The sequence below is a fragment of the Accipiter gentilis genome, chromosome 14, assembly GCF_929443795.1.
Source record: "Accipiter gentilis chromosome 14, bAccGen1.1, whole genome shotgun sequence".
Classification (NCBI taxonomy): domain Eukaryota; kingdom Metazoa; phylum Chordata; class Aves; order Accipitriformes; family Accipitridae; genus Astur; species Astur gentilis.
Window position 1 is genome coordinate 19,630,970 of NC_064893.1, and position 16,563 is coordinate 19,647,532.

The 16,563-nt window shown below is 41.4% G+C and overlaps 1 protein-coding gene across 2 annotated transcripts in view; it reads left to right on the forward strand.

Annotated features, from left to right (window-relative positions):
- Positions 1 to 16,563, forward strand: part of PTPRT (protein tyrosine phosphatase receptor type T) — a 485,911-nt gene that overhangs the window by 12,145 nt on the left and 457,203 nt on the right. The gene's annotated exons all lie outside the window — the stretch shown is intronic.

Sequence of the window (16,563 nt, forward strand, 5' to 3'; positions counted from 1 at the left end):
TGAAAATCCCTGGGTGCTTCAGATGGGAACGTGGAATTAACATGGATATCTTCCCTTCATCTCTCTTCTCTTCCCCCTCATCTGAAACGGGAAGGGTGCAACGCAGTGCTGTGAAGTGGGGTGGTGAGTGCATCTGTGAATGTTTGTGAAGGAACAGAAATTCTATAGCTGTAGAGAAATCTGAGAGGAAATTAATAATCCTCTCTGGAGATCAGTTTGCATAGCGTGCAGTTAATAATGCATGGGGCCACGGAGCTAACAATAAGAATAAAACAAAATATTGAATAGCTGTTCATTCAGTAAGTACCATCCATCTTTTGCACAGAACAACAAAAGGTCCCAAGGCAGAAAAGAGTATGTGATCAGGTAATTTTTTTTTTTAAGTCAAATCTACAAGAGGATTGATACAGGGTTTTGTGGACAACCTTCTGTTATGCTAATTAATACCCTTCAGAAAGCTTGTGGGTTTTGTTTTTGTTTTTTTTTTAAAACTGAAGTTAACAATATTACTTTTTTCTTAGTCTACCTTTGTGGATAAGGAAGCCCCTCACCAGTAAGAGCTGGACAATAATTTGGGGGCTTCTGTTTTTGACTGCATGAGTGTACTGGTGGGGGCTTTTGTCTGCTGCTTTGCAGTCATGAGCTGGTCTGTGCATAACTGTGCAATACCCTGCCTCTCCTTTTTTTGTACAATATCAGCTCAGAATTGATAAAGTAGGCATATGAGCAAAAGTTTGGATACTTGGGCAGAGTGAGCTGTGCAAACAACTCTGTAAGGTGATCAGGGAGGGTTGTGAAGAATTGTACGGTGGCTTAGACTTGACCCTGCAAGCAGACAGTTAGAATCATAGAATCATTTAGGTTGGAAAAGACCTTCAAGATCATTGAGTCCAACCGTCAACCATGCCCACTAAACCATGTTCTGGAGTGCCACATCTACAGGTCTTTTAAATACTCCAGGGATGGTGACTCCACCACTTCCCTGGGGAGTCTGTTCTAATGCCTGACAACCCTTTCAGTAAAGAAATTTTTCCAAATATTCAAGCTAAACCTCCTCTGGTGCAACTAGTTACTTGATAGAACAGACCAGCACCCACCTCCCTACAATCTCCTTTCAGGTAGTTGTAGGGAGTGATAAGGTCTCCCCTCAGCCTCCTTTTCTCCAGGCTAAACAGCCCTGGTTCCCTCAGCCGCTCCTCATAAGACTTGTGCTCCAGGCCCCTCACCAGCTTTGGTGCCCTTCTCTGGACACGTTCCAGCACCTCCACGTCTTTCTTGTAGTGAGGGGCCCAAAACTGAACACAGGACTCGAGGTGCGGCCTCACTGGTGCTGAGTGCAGGGGGACAATCACTGTCCTAGTTCTGCTGGCCACGCTACTTCTGATTTTCTAGAGATTTCAAGATTCTTGGTGTGCATTCTCAGCATAAAGTGCTTTAGCAGGCAGCAGCAGCAGCTGGCAGGCCTGTGATGCACCCACGGCTGGTTGGGATGAGCTTAAGTACCAGCCTTGAGAAAACAAAACCCATGCACTGACAGCAGCCCAAGGATACTAGAAGATCCTTTTCGCTAGGGGTCCCCTCCTTGCACCAACAGCATGGTATAAAGGCACCACAGTGCTGTCTTCCCTCTATCAAGCATATATGACATTTAACTTTCAAGACAGAAGACTCTAAGAAAAATCGTCTTAGAAAAAGCTCTGCTAAAACATTTTTAATCACTGAATTTTTCTTACATCTTTACTCTTATTAGCAGAGAGTTGTTGCAGTGAAGAGGAGAATTTAGAGAGGATTTCTGAATAAATCCATTCACCTTTACGGCCTCAGAGCAGGAACTGATTTGCATATTCATTAAGCATATGTTGTGAGCGCACAGGCACACACATCTGCTGTTGCACCACAATAAATTCCTAGAACATCACCTAACACCGACACACATTACAGGAAACACACTGGACACAGGAGGAATGAATGGGCACTATATATGGCTTGAAAAAGGAAAGAGCAGAGTAAGGAAAATTAATTGGAAGCCTGAGGGTATAAAGAAAAAGGAGACAGTTTTGAAGAAACTCAGTATTTGTTCTCTTTAATGCTACAATAATGTAAATACTGAGAACAATAACAAAAGAATTGAAGTTAATTTTCAGAAGGCATGAATTCCCTCAAGTTGACTGATAAACAACACAGTCTATTTTCTTACCTCCTTTTTTCTTTAATGGGCTTCAAATAATCAATTATTCAATTTAATTGCAACAGCACTGGTTTCCCCACCCAGCTTTCTACTATTTTTATTTTAGTTAAAGCGAACAAAGCACAGGATGACCTTAATTGCGTACATAATGCTGATTTTTATTCAAACAAGAAGTATGAATGCACTACAAAGCATTGTGTAGTAAACGCATTTATAAACAATCACAAAACCTCAAATCCCAATTAATTATAGTCCAACTTGCCACTGTGACACCCATTTACAAGAAGGGTTGGAGGGAGGATCTGAGGAACTACAGGCCTGTCAGCCTGACCTCAGTACCAGGGAAGATTATGGAGTGGTTCATCTTGAGTGCGCTGACATGGCATGTGCAGAAAGGCAGGTCCTGCTTGACCAGCCTGATCTCCTTCTGTGACCATGTGACCCGCCTAGTGGATGAGGGAAAGGCTGTGGATGTTATCTTCCTTGACTTCAGCAAGGCCTTTGACCCTGTCTCTCATGGCGCACTCCTTGAGAAGCTGGTGTCTCGTGGCTTGGATAAGTGCACCCTTTGCTGGGTGAAAAACTGGCTGGATGGACGAGCCCAGAGGGTTGTGGTGAATGGGGTGAAATCCAGTTGGTGGCGGGTCACAAGTGGTGTTCCTCAGGGCTCAGTACTGGGGCCAGTTCTGTTTAATATCTTTATTAATGACCTGGACAAGAGGATCAAGTACACTCTCAGCAAGTTTGCCGATGACACCAAGTTGGGAGGGAGGGTTGATCTGCTCAAGGGTAGGAAGGCTCTACAGAGGGATCTGGTCAGGCTGAAGATCGATGGGCTGAAGCCAATCATATGAAGTTCAACAAGGCCAAGTGCTGGATCTTGCACTTTGGTCACGGCAACCCCGTGCAGCGCTACAGGCTTGGGGAAGAGTGGCTGGAAAGCTGCCCGGCAGAGAAGGACCTGGGGGTGCTGGCTGGCAGCCGGCTGAATATGAGCCAGCAGTGTGCCCAGGTGGCCAAGAAGGCCAACGGCATCCTGGCCTGTATCAGAAGTAGTCTGGCCAGCAGAACTAGGACAGTGATCATCCCCCTGCACTCAGCACCGGTGAGGCCACACCTCGAGTCCTGTGTTCAGGTTTGGGCCCCTCACTACAGGAAAGACATGGAGGTGCTGGAGCGTGTCCAGAGAAGGGCAAAGGAGTTGGTGAGGGGCCTGGAGCACGAGTCTTATGAGGAGCGTCTGAGGGAGCTGGGGTTGTTTAGCCTGGAGAAAAGGAGGCTGAGGGGAGACCTTATCGCTCTCTACAGCTACCTGAAGGGGGGTTGTAGGGAGGTGGGTGCTGGTCTCTTCTGTCAGGTGGCTGGAGATAGGAAGAGAGGAAATGGCCTCAAGTTACGCCAGAGGAGGTTTAGCTTGGATATTTGGAAAAATTTCTTTACTGAAAGGGTTGTCAGGCATTGGAACAGGCTGCCCAGGGAAGTGGTGGAGTCACCATCCCTGGAGGTATTTAAAAGACCTGTAGATGTGGCACTTAAGGACATAGTTTAGTGGTGAGCTTAGCACTCTTAGGTTAATGGTTGGACGTGATGATGTTAAAGGTCTTTTCCAATCCAAAAGATTCTATGATTCTATGTTGTGGAAGAAGCTTGTGACAGGTCCCAAAAATTTGGGAGAAGCATGGTGGGATTAATAAATTTGCTTTTTACTGTTGTGGATTTAGATTCCACTGGTATCTAATTCACGCAGGAAGGAAACGCTGTTATTTTTCAGGACATCTGTGTCAGAACGGTGACTATTTAACTGTTCAGAAAGAGATGGCACTTAACATTTTTTTATTTTTTTTTAATGGGAACTCAGAATAAAAGAGAAGCCTGGAAACTTAAATGGCTGTTTCTTGATAGTACCTGTCCATAGGCCACAGTAATGAAATAGCACAAGGTAATGGGAGTGGGAATCACATATTCAAGCTGATATTTATGTAGGGCTTAACCTTGACTTTCTGCTCCCTTCCTTCTACTTTAATGTTTCAAACGGAAAGTAAATACAGATGAAGAATTATTTGTTGTATTGAATACTGTTCCCCAGGATACCTCTCTTCAGATAATAACTTTGATTCCAAAGATATTAAGGAGGAAGAAAATGTTTACATTGTCATTTTATAGCACAGCGAATCAAGTACAAGAACATTATCTGTAAATATGTATAATTACACAAGGGAAATGATTTAAAGGAAATGTATTCTAAGATGAACATGAATCAAGGTCTTCCCCTGCCCTAGTCCTTTATGATACTTCACTGTTAATTAATTCTTTTAGAAGTAAGTATATTGCAGCCCTCTGCACTCTCTCTGCTCCTGGTTTTCCAGGAGAATTGAAGAGCTCTGACTTGCCGTGCTTGCATTTTGTAATCTCGCAGGTGAAAATGAAACCTTGCCCTTTTTAGCTAACTTTAGTGTTCCTTGATGACAAAGCAGCCTATTGAATGTTGTACTGAAATCATGCAAATTGTGTGAGAAGCATGCTCCCTTCATAATACTTTTTATACTCTCAGGAATTTCTGCACTGTGAGACAGGCAGGGAATAGATGAATATTTTGTAACATGCTTAAATCAGGGATTTGGAGGCTCAGGTCTTCTGTTCCAAGCTCTGTCCCCATCTTCTTTTATAACCCTGGCCAAGTTAATTTTTCAATGTCTCAATTAAGTCTTTTGGAAATGGCATATATGTTTCTTTTCTATTTCATAGGAGTCTGGGGAGGCTTAATTAGCACTTGTGAAATACTTCAAGATCTCCTGATGAAAAGCGGTATAAGTGCTGTGTGTTTTCAGGCTGGCTCCCCTCACTCCCAGTGTTAATAATGATACCTTCTCTAGAAGGTTTGGTAAGATCTTGACTGTCATCCGTAAACATGTATTGAGTAGACCTACCTATTTTTTACCTTCCAGGAAGAGATACCAGTCCTCTACTAACCAGCTGAAATGAGAACTGGTGGTCCCACCACGCTCTGGTTAAAAACAAACAAACAAAACCCCCAAACCCAACCCAAAACTTAAAAAAACCTGTCAGAACTTCTATACTGAGGCTTGTGTCTTCCAGAATTTGTTTTAGGGTATGGCAGTTTTGTATCTCAAATTCTGCCCTTGTTGCCTTTTGTAGCTAAAGGGTAGCGGTCAGGGTTAGAAATGAAACTGTGCTCTCATTGTAGAGATGTATGTGCAAGGTAAGTAATGGTTTAACTTGGAGTTGTTGGGAGAAGGCGGTTATAATTATCTTTGAGGAGCTCCTTTAGGTTAGGGACTGTGCACGACCTTTTTAACAGAATAAGTTAGAGGTTTACTGGAGGATATGGATGTCTTGCTCCCCCAGAATGAGTTTTGTGCTTTCTCAGGCAAAAGCAAACTCTTGTAAGTAAGCCCCTGACCCAAGTGCATGCGCATCTGTATGCTCATACTCCTTTTCTCCTTGCAGCTAGTCAGGTGTGTGTTATAAACAGCCTTGCCTATCAGATTAGCCCCTGAATGAGCAGTGGAGTACAGTCATGTTGCTTTAGCAAGGTAGATGCCTGGGGATGTCTCTACCATAAATGGATTCTGCAACTTGCCTATTTGGTAGATGCTCTGTGGCAGGTGATGGATGCATCTGAGGCAGGGCAGACATTGATTTTTCATACAGCTGACAAGTATTCTTTTTAAGAAAGACGGTGTGATAGTAAATACCCAAATGCTGGGAAGTGAAAGAGGTTTGTTTTCTCATTTGAGAGGTTGTTAAGAATTGATTTTGAGGTGAGACCATCTTTTTCATTTGTGACTGATTTACGTCTATGTTGTAGTAGAGAAAAAGTTTAATGCGTTTGTTTTGGGCATCCAGGGCACTTGTAATGGACCTAGGCCATTCTCTTTGATTTTGTCATACAATGACAAGTTGGAGTGGCGAAGCACAATGCAATACAGATATGCTGTTGGTTTTTCCTCCTGAGTAAACAAAGCATTTAGTCTGACTTTGGAACCTCTCTCCCCAACCCCCACCCCCATGGAACCTCTCTCCCCAACCCCCACCCCCAAATCAGCAAGAAGTAGTTCCTCTTATCCTTATCATGTGTGTTTTATTTGAACAGTGAAGTTGCTTCCAGTTTAAAATGCCCTAAAATGGTACCTTGCACCTTGTTGATTTGTAGTTGGTCAAGTACATGTAGAGAGCTATGCAACAGTTACGTTAAATGGCATTGCTGTTGGAATTGAATTGCAGAATGGTTGAGGTGAGATGGGACCTGGAGCTGGTCTAGTCCAATCCCCTGCTCAATGCAGGATCATCACCTCCAGCAGGTTGCTTGGAGATGAGCCCAGATGACTTTTGAATATATCTAAAGGTGGGGATCCACAGCCTCTCTGGGCAACCTGTTCCAGTGTTTGACCACCTTCACAGTAGAAAAGCCTTTTATTTTCATGTTTAAATGGAATTTCTTGTATTTCAATTCATGCACTTTTCCTCCTGTCCTTTCACTGGATGCCACTGAGAGGAGTCTGGCTCAGTCTTCTTTACTCCTTCCCATCAGGCATTTATAGACACTGATAAGATCCCCATGAGCCTTCCCGAGGTTGAGCTATCCCAGCTTTCCCAGCCTCTCCTTGTATGTCAGATGCTCCAATCTCTTAATCATCTTCATGGCCCTTTGCTGGATTTGTACCAGTACAGCCATGTCTATCTTGTAACATTTCCATCTGTGCATGTGTATGCACACACGTTTTAACTCTCTCTGCACAGATCAGTGGAACCCTAATGTACTGTTTGGATTTACACATTTTGTCTGTATTTTTACACACATGTATTTTAAGATTTTATTTGGTGATACTGATACATAGGGCAGGATTTCCCAGGTGGTTCTTGTTTGATTAAATTTCAGTGTGTCCTTCATCAAATATTTGGCTTTGCTGAATAAATTGGTATGTTATGTTAGCTCATCCTGATTGACTGACTCAGTGCTGTCCACTAGGTACAGAAAGGTAATAATCAGTGTTTCAGTAGCTGTTATATTTTCATTTAAAGGAAAACATACCAATTCTTTTTTGAGACAATATACAAGAGGGGACAGAGATTTGTTGGTGAAATACTGACTTATCTGGAATGTTTTCTGTTAGAAGCTGAGACTTTTTTTAAGAGCACTTGTACAATTTATTTGGCTCTTTTAGAGACCTGAAAAGGCTTCTAGTACTTGGACCTCCTTAAAGTCTGGAGGTATCCCTACTGTCCAGGTGGCTTGGTTTTGTAGAACTAAACTTTCAGTGTGTTTGAATTCTGTAAATTGAAAAAGCAAAGTCAATTTATTCTCTGTTATGGTATATTGAATGAGTTGGGGCTGTTCGTGGTTTAAAACTTATTCACTAAACGCTTTATTGGGAGTGGTGCTATAAAGGGTAGTGTTGCATATTCGATACCTCTAAAATCCTTTTTCTGCCAGCACTCTATTTTAAACTTATTTTTGCGTTTGTTCACATCTTAAAATAGCATAGCAGTCTTTGTAGGAAAAAGGGGAGGGCTTTTTCATTGATGGATTTAAAATTGACTAGAGAAATCTCTCTGTGGAAGTAGATTCCTGCTCTGTATTGTGGATACAGGCTGTCTGCCCAAATCCATCCTGGCTTAATCTGGCCTATGGTTGTTTACTCTTGTATGTTCATGCATGGTTCCATCAGTCCTTCTAGTTCCCGTTACAGGATTGATAGTACTGCTTCTCTGCCTGCTCAGACCAATCTTATTAAATTTAATGATTTGCAAAATATGACTGACTACCTGCTTGCAGTAGTCTGTAAACTGCGAGCACTACAAGTAGTCTTGGAAACATGTTTAATAGTATTTTAAATGCATGTGTTAAACAGGGTAAGAGAAAGCTCCTCAAGGCAGGCTGGGCCTCTGCTCTAAGCTCCTGCTACTTTAGTGAGGAAAGGCATAGGCATTTATATAGGCTTGTACATGTAACACAAGATCGATAGTGTGACTACTTTAGTACCCTTTTTCCTTGAGTCTGAATAAACTCCTGGTTTAGGATTATTCTTCTCTGGATCAGCTGATTGCCGAGGTCATACAGGCCCCTCTCTGGCTGTAGAGAGGCTTTGGTTAGTATCTGAGTGCTCATGAGGCAACGGCCACCATCAGAGCAGAGCTGGCCTCAGTAGCGTCTTTAACAGATGTGAGTCTTCCCAGATGATGGATGTTCTCCAGTAGTAATATCCCATCTCCCACTCAAAACTGTAGAACTCCATCCACATCATTAGCCCCAGCCCCAGGGACTTCATACCACTGTGGGCAGAGAAAGGAATAATAAAGCATCCCCTGTGTTAGGATAAGATATGATCTTGGCTAGCCTAAGGATCTATAAATGTGTCTACACCTTGCTCCTTCCATATGGCTCATCGCACGCCTATCTTGGGGAGCAGGTAACCCGGGCTATTGGTGCAGGCAGCAGACCTCGTGCCTGAAACTTAGTTTGCTTTTATAGCCCTGATCTTTTGCAGACTCGCACAACTGAGCCTACTTGTACTTTGAGCTGATTGTAAGGCAGCTTGGGCAGGCTACTCTGTATGACCTTAAGCACAAGGGAACTGGCTGTGTTGCAAAATGCTGAGCTCAGCAGTCTGTTAATGTACCTGTAGCACTTCAAATTTGACTTGAGGATGGAGCAAACTGTCTTCAGTTTGGGCCATAGGCTAAGTGAGTTTCCTTCTCTATAAGAAAACCTGCAAATGTCTGCATAATGTTATCCTTGCATTAAATTACCAGTAATATTGGCCATTAGTCTTGTTTAGGCGTGATAAAAGGTAAGGAGAGTAGCAAAGAAGTACAACTTGTAAAGTGCAAGGGAACTTGAGAAACTCAGGAGGAGGAAGGAGTGAGCAAAGCAAGCCATGGGAGAAAAACGGGCTGTGCTGAGCCCAACCACTATGCGAGTGGATGTAAAAAAGGGGTTTGTGTCTGTTCCAGAGCATCCCAGGCCATGCTTTGCTCTCTATGCCTTCCTAAAAGACCTATTACCAGCTGGAGGAAGGAGAGGATTTCTTAGGGATTAAGAAACCACGGGAGGACCTGGGCCGCTGTTAGCCTGCTTGGTGATTTACTGTTCTATAGATGATTTCAGAGTTCCCCCTGCAAAGACTTATGCTGCAAGAAGCACTTTTTCCAGACTTGAAAGAAAATTCCTTTCCTCAAAGGCAGGTAGGAGGGGGAAACAAAGGTAGTGCTGAGTAAGTCTCTTTTCTGAATGTGTTGTTGTAAGCTGCCCTTGATTTGTACTTTCTGTTTTGAGTACTGTTTGGGTGGGAGGTCCTTGTCAGTCATGCTGATAAATGGCCTGAGTCTGAATTACTTTGTAAAGCCCCTTCAGGGAGCCCTTAGGGGGCTGATGGCTGGTAAGAAGAAGGAGGCAGAAGGAAAACTAGGGGCTTGTAAATATGACAGGAGTAGGGTACAAATGGGAGGAAAACACAACGTGGGGGACATTTTGGGCTAGCTAAGAATCGGTAACTTTTATTCCTGCCTCTTCTGGGTATTATGAGTTATTTGGAGCAAGCCTAGTGCCCTTGGCCTATACTCCTGGGGCAAGTGCTCGAGTGCTGACCATACTGATGACCCTTCGCTGGACTTGCTTTCCCTGTCCTCTGGTCTATCCCTTGCCTGATGCTATAGTCTCCATCCTAGTTCAGATGGATCCTTGTCAAGATGGCACATCTGCTGGCAGGAATGCTCTGACCCGCTCTGTCAGGTGGATTCTGTATCTCACTCGTGGTCCCCAGCCCTTGGAGGGTCCTGGGGGTGTAAAAGCCAAAGGTCTGCCTGGGGCACCAGCCGTGAAGTTGTGTGTTAAATGCAACCAATGTTTCTGCCTGGCGAGATGCTGAAATCTCATTACGAGAGTGCTCTTGAAAACAGTTTTCATGGTATTCTTGGAGCATTGCTTAATTTTTCTGTCGGAAATTTTCAAGTTTTATATTATAGGGTGTTGAAATTGAGTTTGTTTTTCTGATGAGAAAAATCTTGATCAATAATAAATATTTGTTGAGAAGCTTTCTTTAGCAGAGAATGTGGAAACACTTTTTGCTTCAATTCAGAACAAAACAGTACTTTGCACTGAACAATTAAAATCTATTGATTTTTAACTTGGAGGTATTAACATAAGGAAGTTAATGTCAGCTTCTAAACTGCTTTCTCCTGTTGCTGTTTTGTCGTACAGATAAAGCCTTGCATATATAGCCAACTACTTCCCCCCCCCCCCCCCCCCCCCAGCACCTTCCTCTAAATCTCTTAAAATGTCTGTGCTTAGCTGCAGATATGCACAGACTGTTGCTTGTCAGAATTACTAATGGGTGTCTGTTTGCATATGCAGAAATATTTCTGAATTTGATAGTAAGAGAAGTGCTTTTGTGAAGCCTCTACTGGCTTGGGAATCTGATGAGCTTTGAAAATTTTGTCATGTTTTTCTGCTCCATATGCATCCCATCCCTGCAATGTATATTTTCTACTGTGGTGAAAAATCTGAAATTGTAAACTTTATCCCAAATCAGAGATTGAGTCAAATGATGTTCTTGGGGTTTCCCTTTAAATTAAAGGATATTAATCTGCACAAAACCTCTCCATACAAGCTAGCAATCCCTGCTGAGCAAAGCAAGCTGTGAATAACCCCCCTGCTCCTACAAAGCCATGTGGCCTTCTGCAAATACGTTTTTTACTACCTCAAAATAAGAAACGATGTGAACAAGTTTTCAAGTCTGGAGTTGATTTCCCCCCCACCACCCCCCTTTTTTTAGGGTTTAAAACTTAAAATAACGTAGCTGTTTCTAATTCAAACAAAATTCTGCACTCTTGTATTTTGACTCTTAAATAGTGTAGGGTTTTCTGTATCTTCATTTTGCAACTACAAAGGTTCCAGGGTGGGTGTATATACATTTGTGCACATAGCCCAATGCAGAAGTGAGGACAGAGGCTTCTGGGGAGGTCTTGAAGAGAGTTCTTTTATTGCTAGCAAAGCTAGAAAATTGATTAGCAATCCCATAAGTAAACGCTGTGACTTTGTTTTGAATTTCTTTGCTATTAATTATTAAAGGTAAATTACAGTGTTAAAAAAGAGTCTGTGGAAAGACTAATTTACACATATGGGCCAAATTGTCTTTTTTAGGTATGGTAATTTCCAGTAAAGCAAGAAGGATGCTTAATAAAAGGCTTGAGGGGAGGAGTTGGGAGATTAATTTTTAGATTGAAAAAAAAAAAAGAAAAAATCTGTTTCTGATCTATCTTGTTCTCATTGTTGCTGCTCACAGATCCAAAATTTGGATGCTTACATTTTATATGATATGAGTCATATAGGAGGGGAGACATGAGGCGTTATTTGAATTTATTTCAAGGTTTGCGTATTAACAACTGAGCAGCTGTGCTCAAGGGTTTGCTTCAGAGCCCAGCAAAATATGTGGAAAAGCTCCTGTTGACTTCTTGGAACTGACCCACAACCATTCCCTACTTGCAGCTTTTCTGAAACAGATGAGTCCCAGCAATTTTTAAGCCATCTTTCTTCCTGTGATCTTCTCTTGAAAGCATATCTCTGTTTGCAGACCTTAGACAGGATTATTACCAACAGTTCAGCTGATAGACCAAGCACTTCTAGGAGGTGATGGTGCTTAGCTCAAGTTCCAACAGGGACCAGAGACCTTATGCCACTTTGATTGCAAATCCTTGCACTCTGTCAATATTTGGTGGTTCTACTTCTCATCTGTTGGAATATTGCCCTTCTCAGAAAAACAAACATTTGCTCTTCCCTCATTTCAATATTGGGCTGTGGGAGAAAGGTGGTGATTAGTGCTTCATACCGAGTGCCTAAGAATGTATCTAACTGCTACTGTTTCTTTTTTAAATGCCAACTTGTTTTTCTGCTTGGATTGCTGAAAATAATGTATGTGTGTATAACTGCTCTGCAACATATGCAGATGGAGGCCCTGACTAACTGTGAGTTTTGGGGAGTAGCTTGGCCCAGTATTAAAAGGATTAATCATATATGTGAAGTTATGCATATAGTTTCACTTTTGCTGAACATAAAGCTTATCTGGCACCTATGGTATTATATTGGGCTGGTGTCCAAAAATAAAAAAATGGTCAATAACAATTGCCAGCTACTCTGGCAAGGAACCAATTATCCCATTCTGTTTCCATCCCTCTATGCACATGTCAATAAATAATCACTCAGCCATGATCCTAATCAGCGCTCTCTGATTAAACCTGTGTCCTGAAAGCTTCTGAACTGTAAGTGGTGGCAAACATCAAAATGCCTTTATTTATTTCTATTTCTTTCGATCTGTTAAAATGCCTATTAAGGCCTTAAGTTGTTTGACCACACTTAAAGTACACTATGGAAAATCAGTTACACATTGCAAGGACTGATCCATATTGACACAGAAATACCCATGCACTGTATGAACAGTGTAATAGCTCTAGGAAAGCGTCTCAGTACTGAATAATGGGATATTATGCTGCAAGTAACTGGGTTTCTGTCTGTTTTGGAGCTGTTTGAAAGTTGTACAAAGTGACTTTGTAGTTGTTCTTGTTTGCAAGAAGACTTATAATAAGCTGTTCTACATGCAAATTATGCATCTTCAAGACTTTAAGATAAATCTAAGATTAAAAGAATTACTTTATAAACAGTAGATACAGTTAGTAGTAGGTGTTGATAGAGATGAGGAATTTTAAAGACTGTAGGGTGGGTTTAGTGGTAGTTGTGAAGGCAGCATGTTCCCAGTATTGCTGGTAGATTCCCCAGCCCACAGCCATGCTGTGCTCAAAAATAATGATCACTTCAGCACTTAGGTCAGTATCAGAACTGTGGCAGACAGCATCAAATTGGTTCTTGGGTTCTGGAAAAGCACGCAGCTGTGGCTGTGTGACTTTGAAACATCGGTGGTATCTGTGTTTCTCCATGTACATGCCCTGTAATGCAGGAAAAAAGCAGTTGTAGAGAAAACTGTAGTGATAACAGTGTGGGTGTTTCTAGGGGCCCCTTGCATTGCTAGTGTGTTCACTGTTGCTGGAAATCTTGTGTTATGATGTCAAGTATTGTGCCATGCATCTTTAATTTTGATGACACACTTTTCCTTTGAGTGTTGAAGAGCAGATGTCCTTTTAGTTTGGGAGTTAACATGTGGATGTTGGAAGAGCTGCTGGAGTAAGAGGCTGAGGCTTTGTAGGCAGAGAACGAAGTTTGTCAGAAGCACAATTTAATGTTAAATGTAAATGTAGGGCTGCAGATGGCATTCTCATGTTTTAAGCATGGGAATTCAAGCTGCTGCTGAGATGATTTTGAATTGTCTTCCAATGTGGAAAAGCTGAAGCTGCATGAATTGGACCTTGGGTTTTCCTTTGTTTTGAGGAGAACAGATTGCTTGTTTTATAACTTGACAGCATTTTGCCCTGAAAAACAAAACTAAGTTCTCACAAAGTTACAGGTGCAAGGTGCCTAGGCTGTGACAGATTTTTCTTGTCTTACTGCTTTGTTTACCTGATTCTAGCCATGTTGGATTTCATGCATCAGTAATCATTTAATTTGTAATGATCCTGAACTTCCATGTAGTTTCTGTGCCCAGGTTTCTACCAAACAAAATTTGTTTTTAAAGAAAAGTGCTGCTTTCTATTGACTCTCCCAGGAAAAAAAAAGGGAGGGCTAAATAGTAGTATTCTACCTATTTGCATTTAGTTCTTTCAGTTGGATGTGTCGGTATTTTCAGTCCTTGGTCCAAATTGTTGCTGTGCAGTGTTAGCAACTGGTTTACCCTGTCCCATCTGCATTTTAGTACAGTATGAGTTATAACACGCAATTTTGTAAACATTTTCTTGGGATGAATAAGAACGTTAAATATAAAAGTTGTGATATTTTAATTTGACAATGTCTCAAATCTTGTAAAATCCTTTTCTGTGCTGCACAAAAACCTTTGCTACTGATGTTTATTTTGCTGTCTTTCCTGATGCTTAAATAAATGAGGTACACCCATAGAAAACAATTACTTGAGGTTCTGTAATGTAGTAACTACCATATTTTAAAAAGGGGGTGGGGGAGATAAGGTTTCTATTGCAGCCTTTCTAGCCTAACATCCTTGGATCTACACTGTGCTGTTATTTTGGAGATCATTTGCTCCAATGTATAGTTGTGGTTAGAGCCTGATCTCAGTTTTAAGGTAGTTTAGCTCTTAATAGGATCAGCCTACTTCAGTAAGAGTGAACTTGAATGTTTAAATTTTATGCAAAGAAAGTAATATTTATCAAATAGTTCAGTCAAAGATCTTTCCGTGTATAGTGCTTTGTCTGATGTTTTGGTTTTGGGACTTCCCTATTTCTTCCTCTACCGATTCATCTGGAGCTCCTGCCTGTGGTAGAATTTGAGGTTATTTGGGCATAATCTGGCTATTTCCAGATGCTCTGCAAACTGGTCAGATCAATAGCTTTAACTGAGTTGCAAGACTTTTTGATGATATACATTATGCACACAAAAATCAATGTTATCTAGAGCTTCCCAGATACATTAAACATGCGGCAAAGGTCTTGTTGAAGTAGCATGCCCAAGCACAGTTAAGCCAGTGCACTTGTGCCATTTTGGACATACTCTTTGTTCATGATACAGCCCAGGTCATGACACACTTGCCCACTCTTCTGTGAAGCTGCATAACATCAAGTTTCGTAAGACTTGCACTACTGTGCCGAGAGTTTTGGAAGAAACCACATGCTAGATCTGTATAAAGGAACCATCCTTCCGGCACCTTTGTGCAGTCAAGGCATAGCTGAATTCCCTCAAGGAAGAAAGAATGCATTTAAAATATACTCTTCTGAAGAGTGATACATCTGTGCCTGAAATCTGAGAACTGGTGTACTAGTTCAACTTCATCACAGCGCACAGTTGTTTCCCCCCTCGTAGAAGGGATGTGTAAGGGCACAGATGTCATGTAAAAAGTATTAATTCCTTAATACACCAAGAACCTGTTTAGTTACTGCTGTGTCACTTCTATATTAAAAAAACCCTTCTATATAAGAGAATTTGAGAAAAATAATTTGTAGAAGTAATTTTTATGAAAGTGCTGAGGGGATGGTGTTTTTTAACTCCCTGAAAATAATTTAGTAGTTCAACAGGAGTTGTTTTCAAATTAAGGTTGTCTTTGGTTAAACCAGATGTGTAAATGGTTCTTAAAGCCCTCTGTGCACTTCATAAAAGCATAAAGTAGCTCCATATATTGTCTTTCAGATCCTGAATTTTGCAAACCAGCTATTCTCTGACTGCTCTGTTTGGGGTAGAATTCACTGACCGTCCTATGAGACTGGGGGAATCTTGTCAACTGCAGTAATTTGTCCAATCTAAATAGGCAGAGGCCACACTAAAAGTGGTTTGTGCGTATGAGAATGTGTGTGTCCAGAGGGTTATGTACAAAATATTCAGGAAACTTAACTTTTATTACTTTGGGGTAAGTTAATAGTAGTTGTCACTACACTGAACATGGAAAATTGCATAATGTGAACATACTCTGTGTCAGAGGAAACTTGATGGTGCTGTAGATGACACGATCAATAGAAAAAGAAATATGAACAGATCAATAATTTTAGATGGCTCTTCTAATTTGGAGAGAGGCATGACATTGATTTGTAAAATAAGAGTATGGATGCAGCAGTTAAAATACGCTGTGTGTACATGTATTAGATAATAAAATAATGTGAAATGCCCTCAGCCTCAATCAAAGGCAGATAGTAAATCATCAAATGGTAACATGCATCCCCTCTGAAGCAGGATGCTATGAAGGATGCAAATGAACACTGGAGCCATGCAGAATGAACTGTCTATGAGAGAGAGAAAATAAAACCCAAAGATGATGTTCATCAATCAGGAAGAGGAACAGTCCTTGCTCCACATTGTGTAGTTGTCCTGCATGATGGCATGTGAGAATTAAAAGTGTTAGAGGATCATAGCAAAGCAGAAAGCATCATCTATTTGGTTTGCTACTGTGGACATCTCAAAGCTTTAGCAAGCAAATTCTGACAACTGTTTTGAGAACTACTTCAATATATAAAATCAGGAAAATTCAGCTTTCTTTCCTGAGGTGTCCTGCTTCATGCTAACATAAACATAGAGAGAAGAGCTGACTATAACTGGGACTCATTGTTGTGCCAGAATTGTTTTGTTTGTATGTTTTGCTCTTAGACTCCCTTCTGTTTATAGCCTAGGTGGTGCACCCTTCCCTAGCCTCAGTTCCCTAAATGGGTACCAGTGTTCTGGGGACAGATGTTGCATACGATTCCATTGTTAGTAGTGTATGAAGTGGGGAAATCCAACAAGATAGTATAAATAGGTAAGATCCAAATGGCATGCC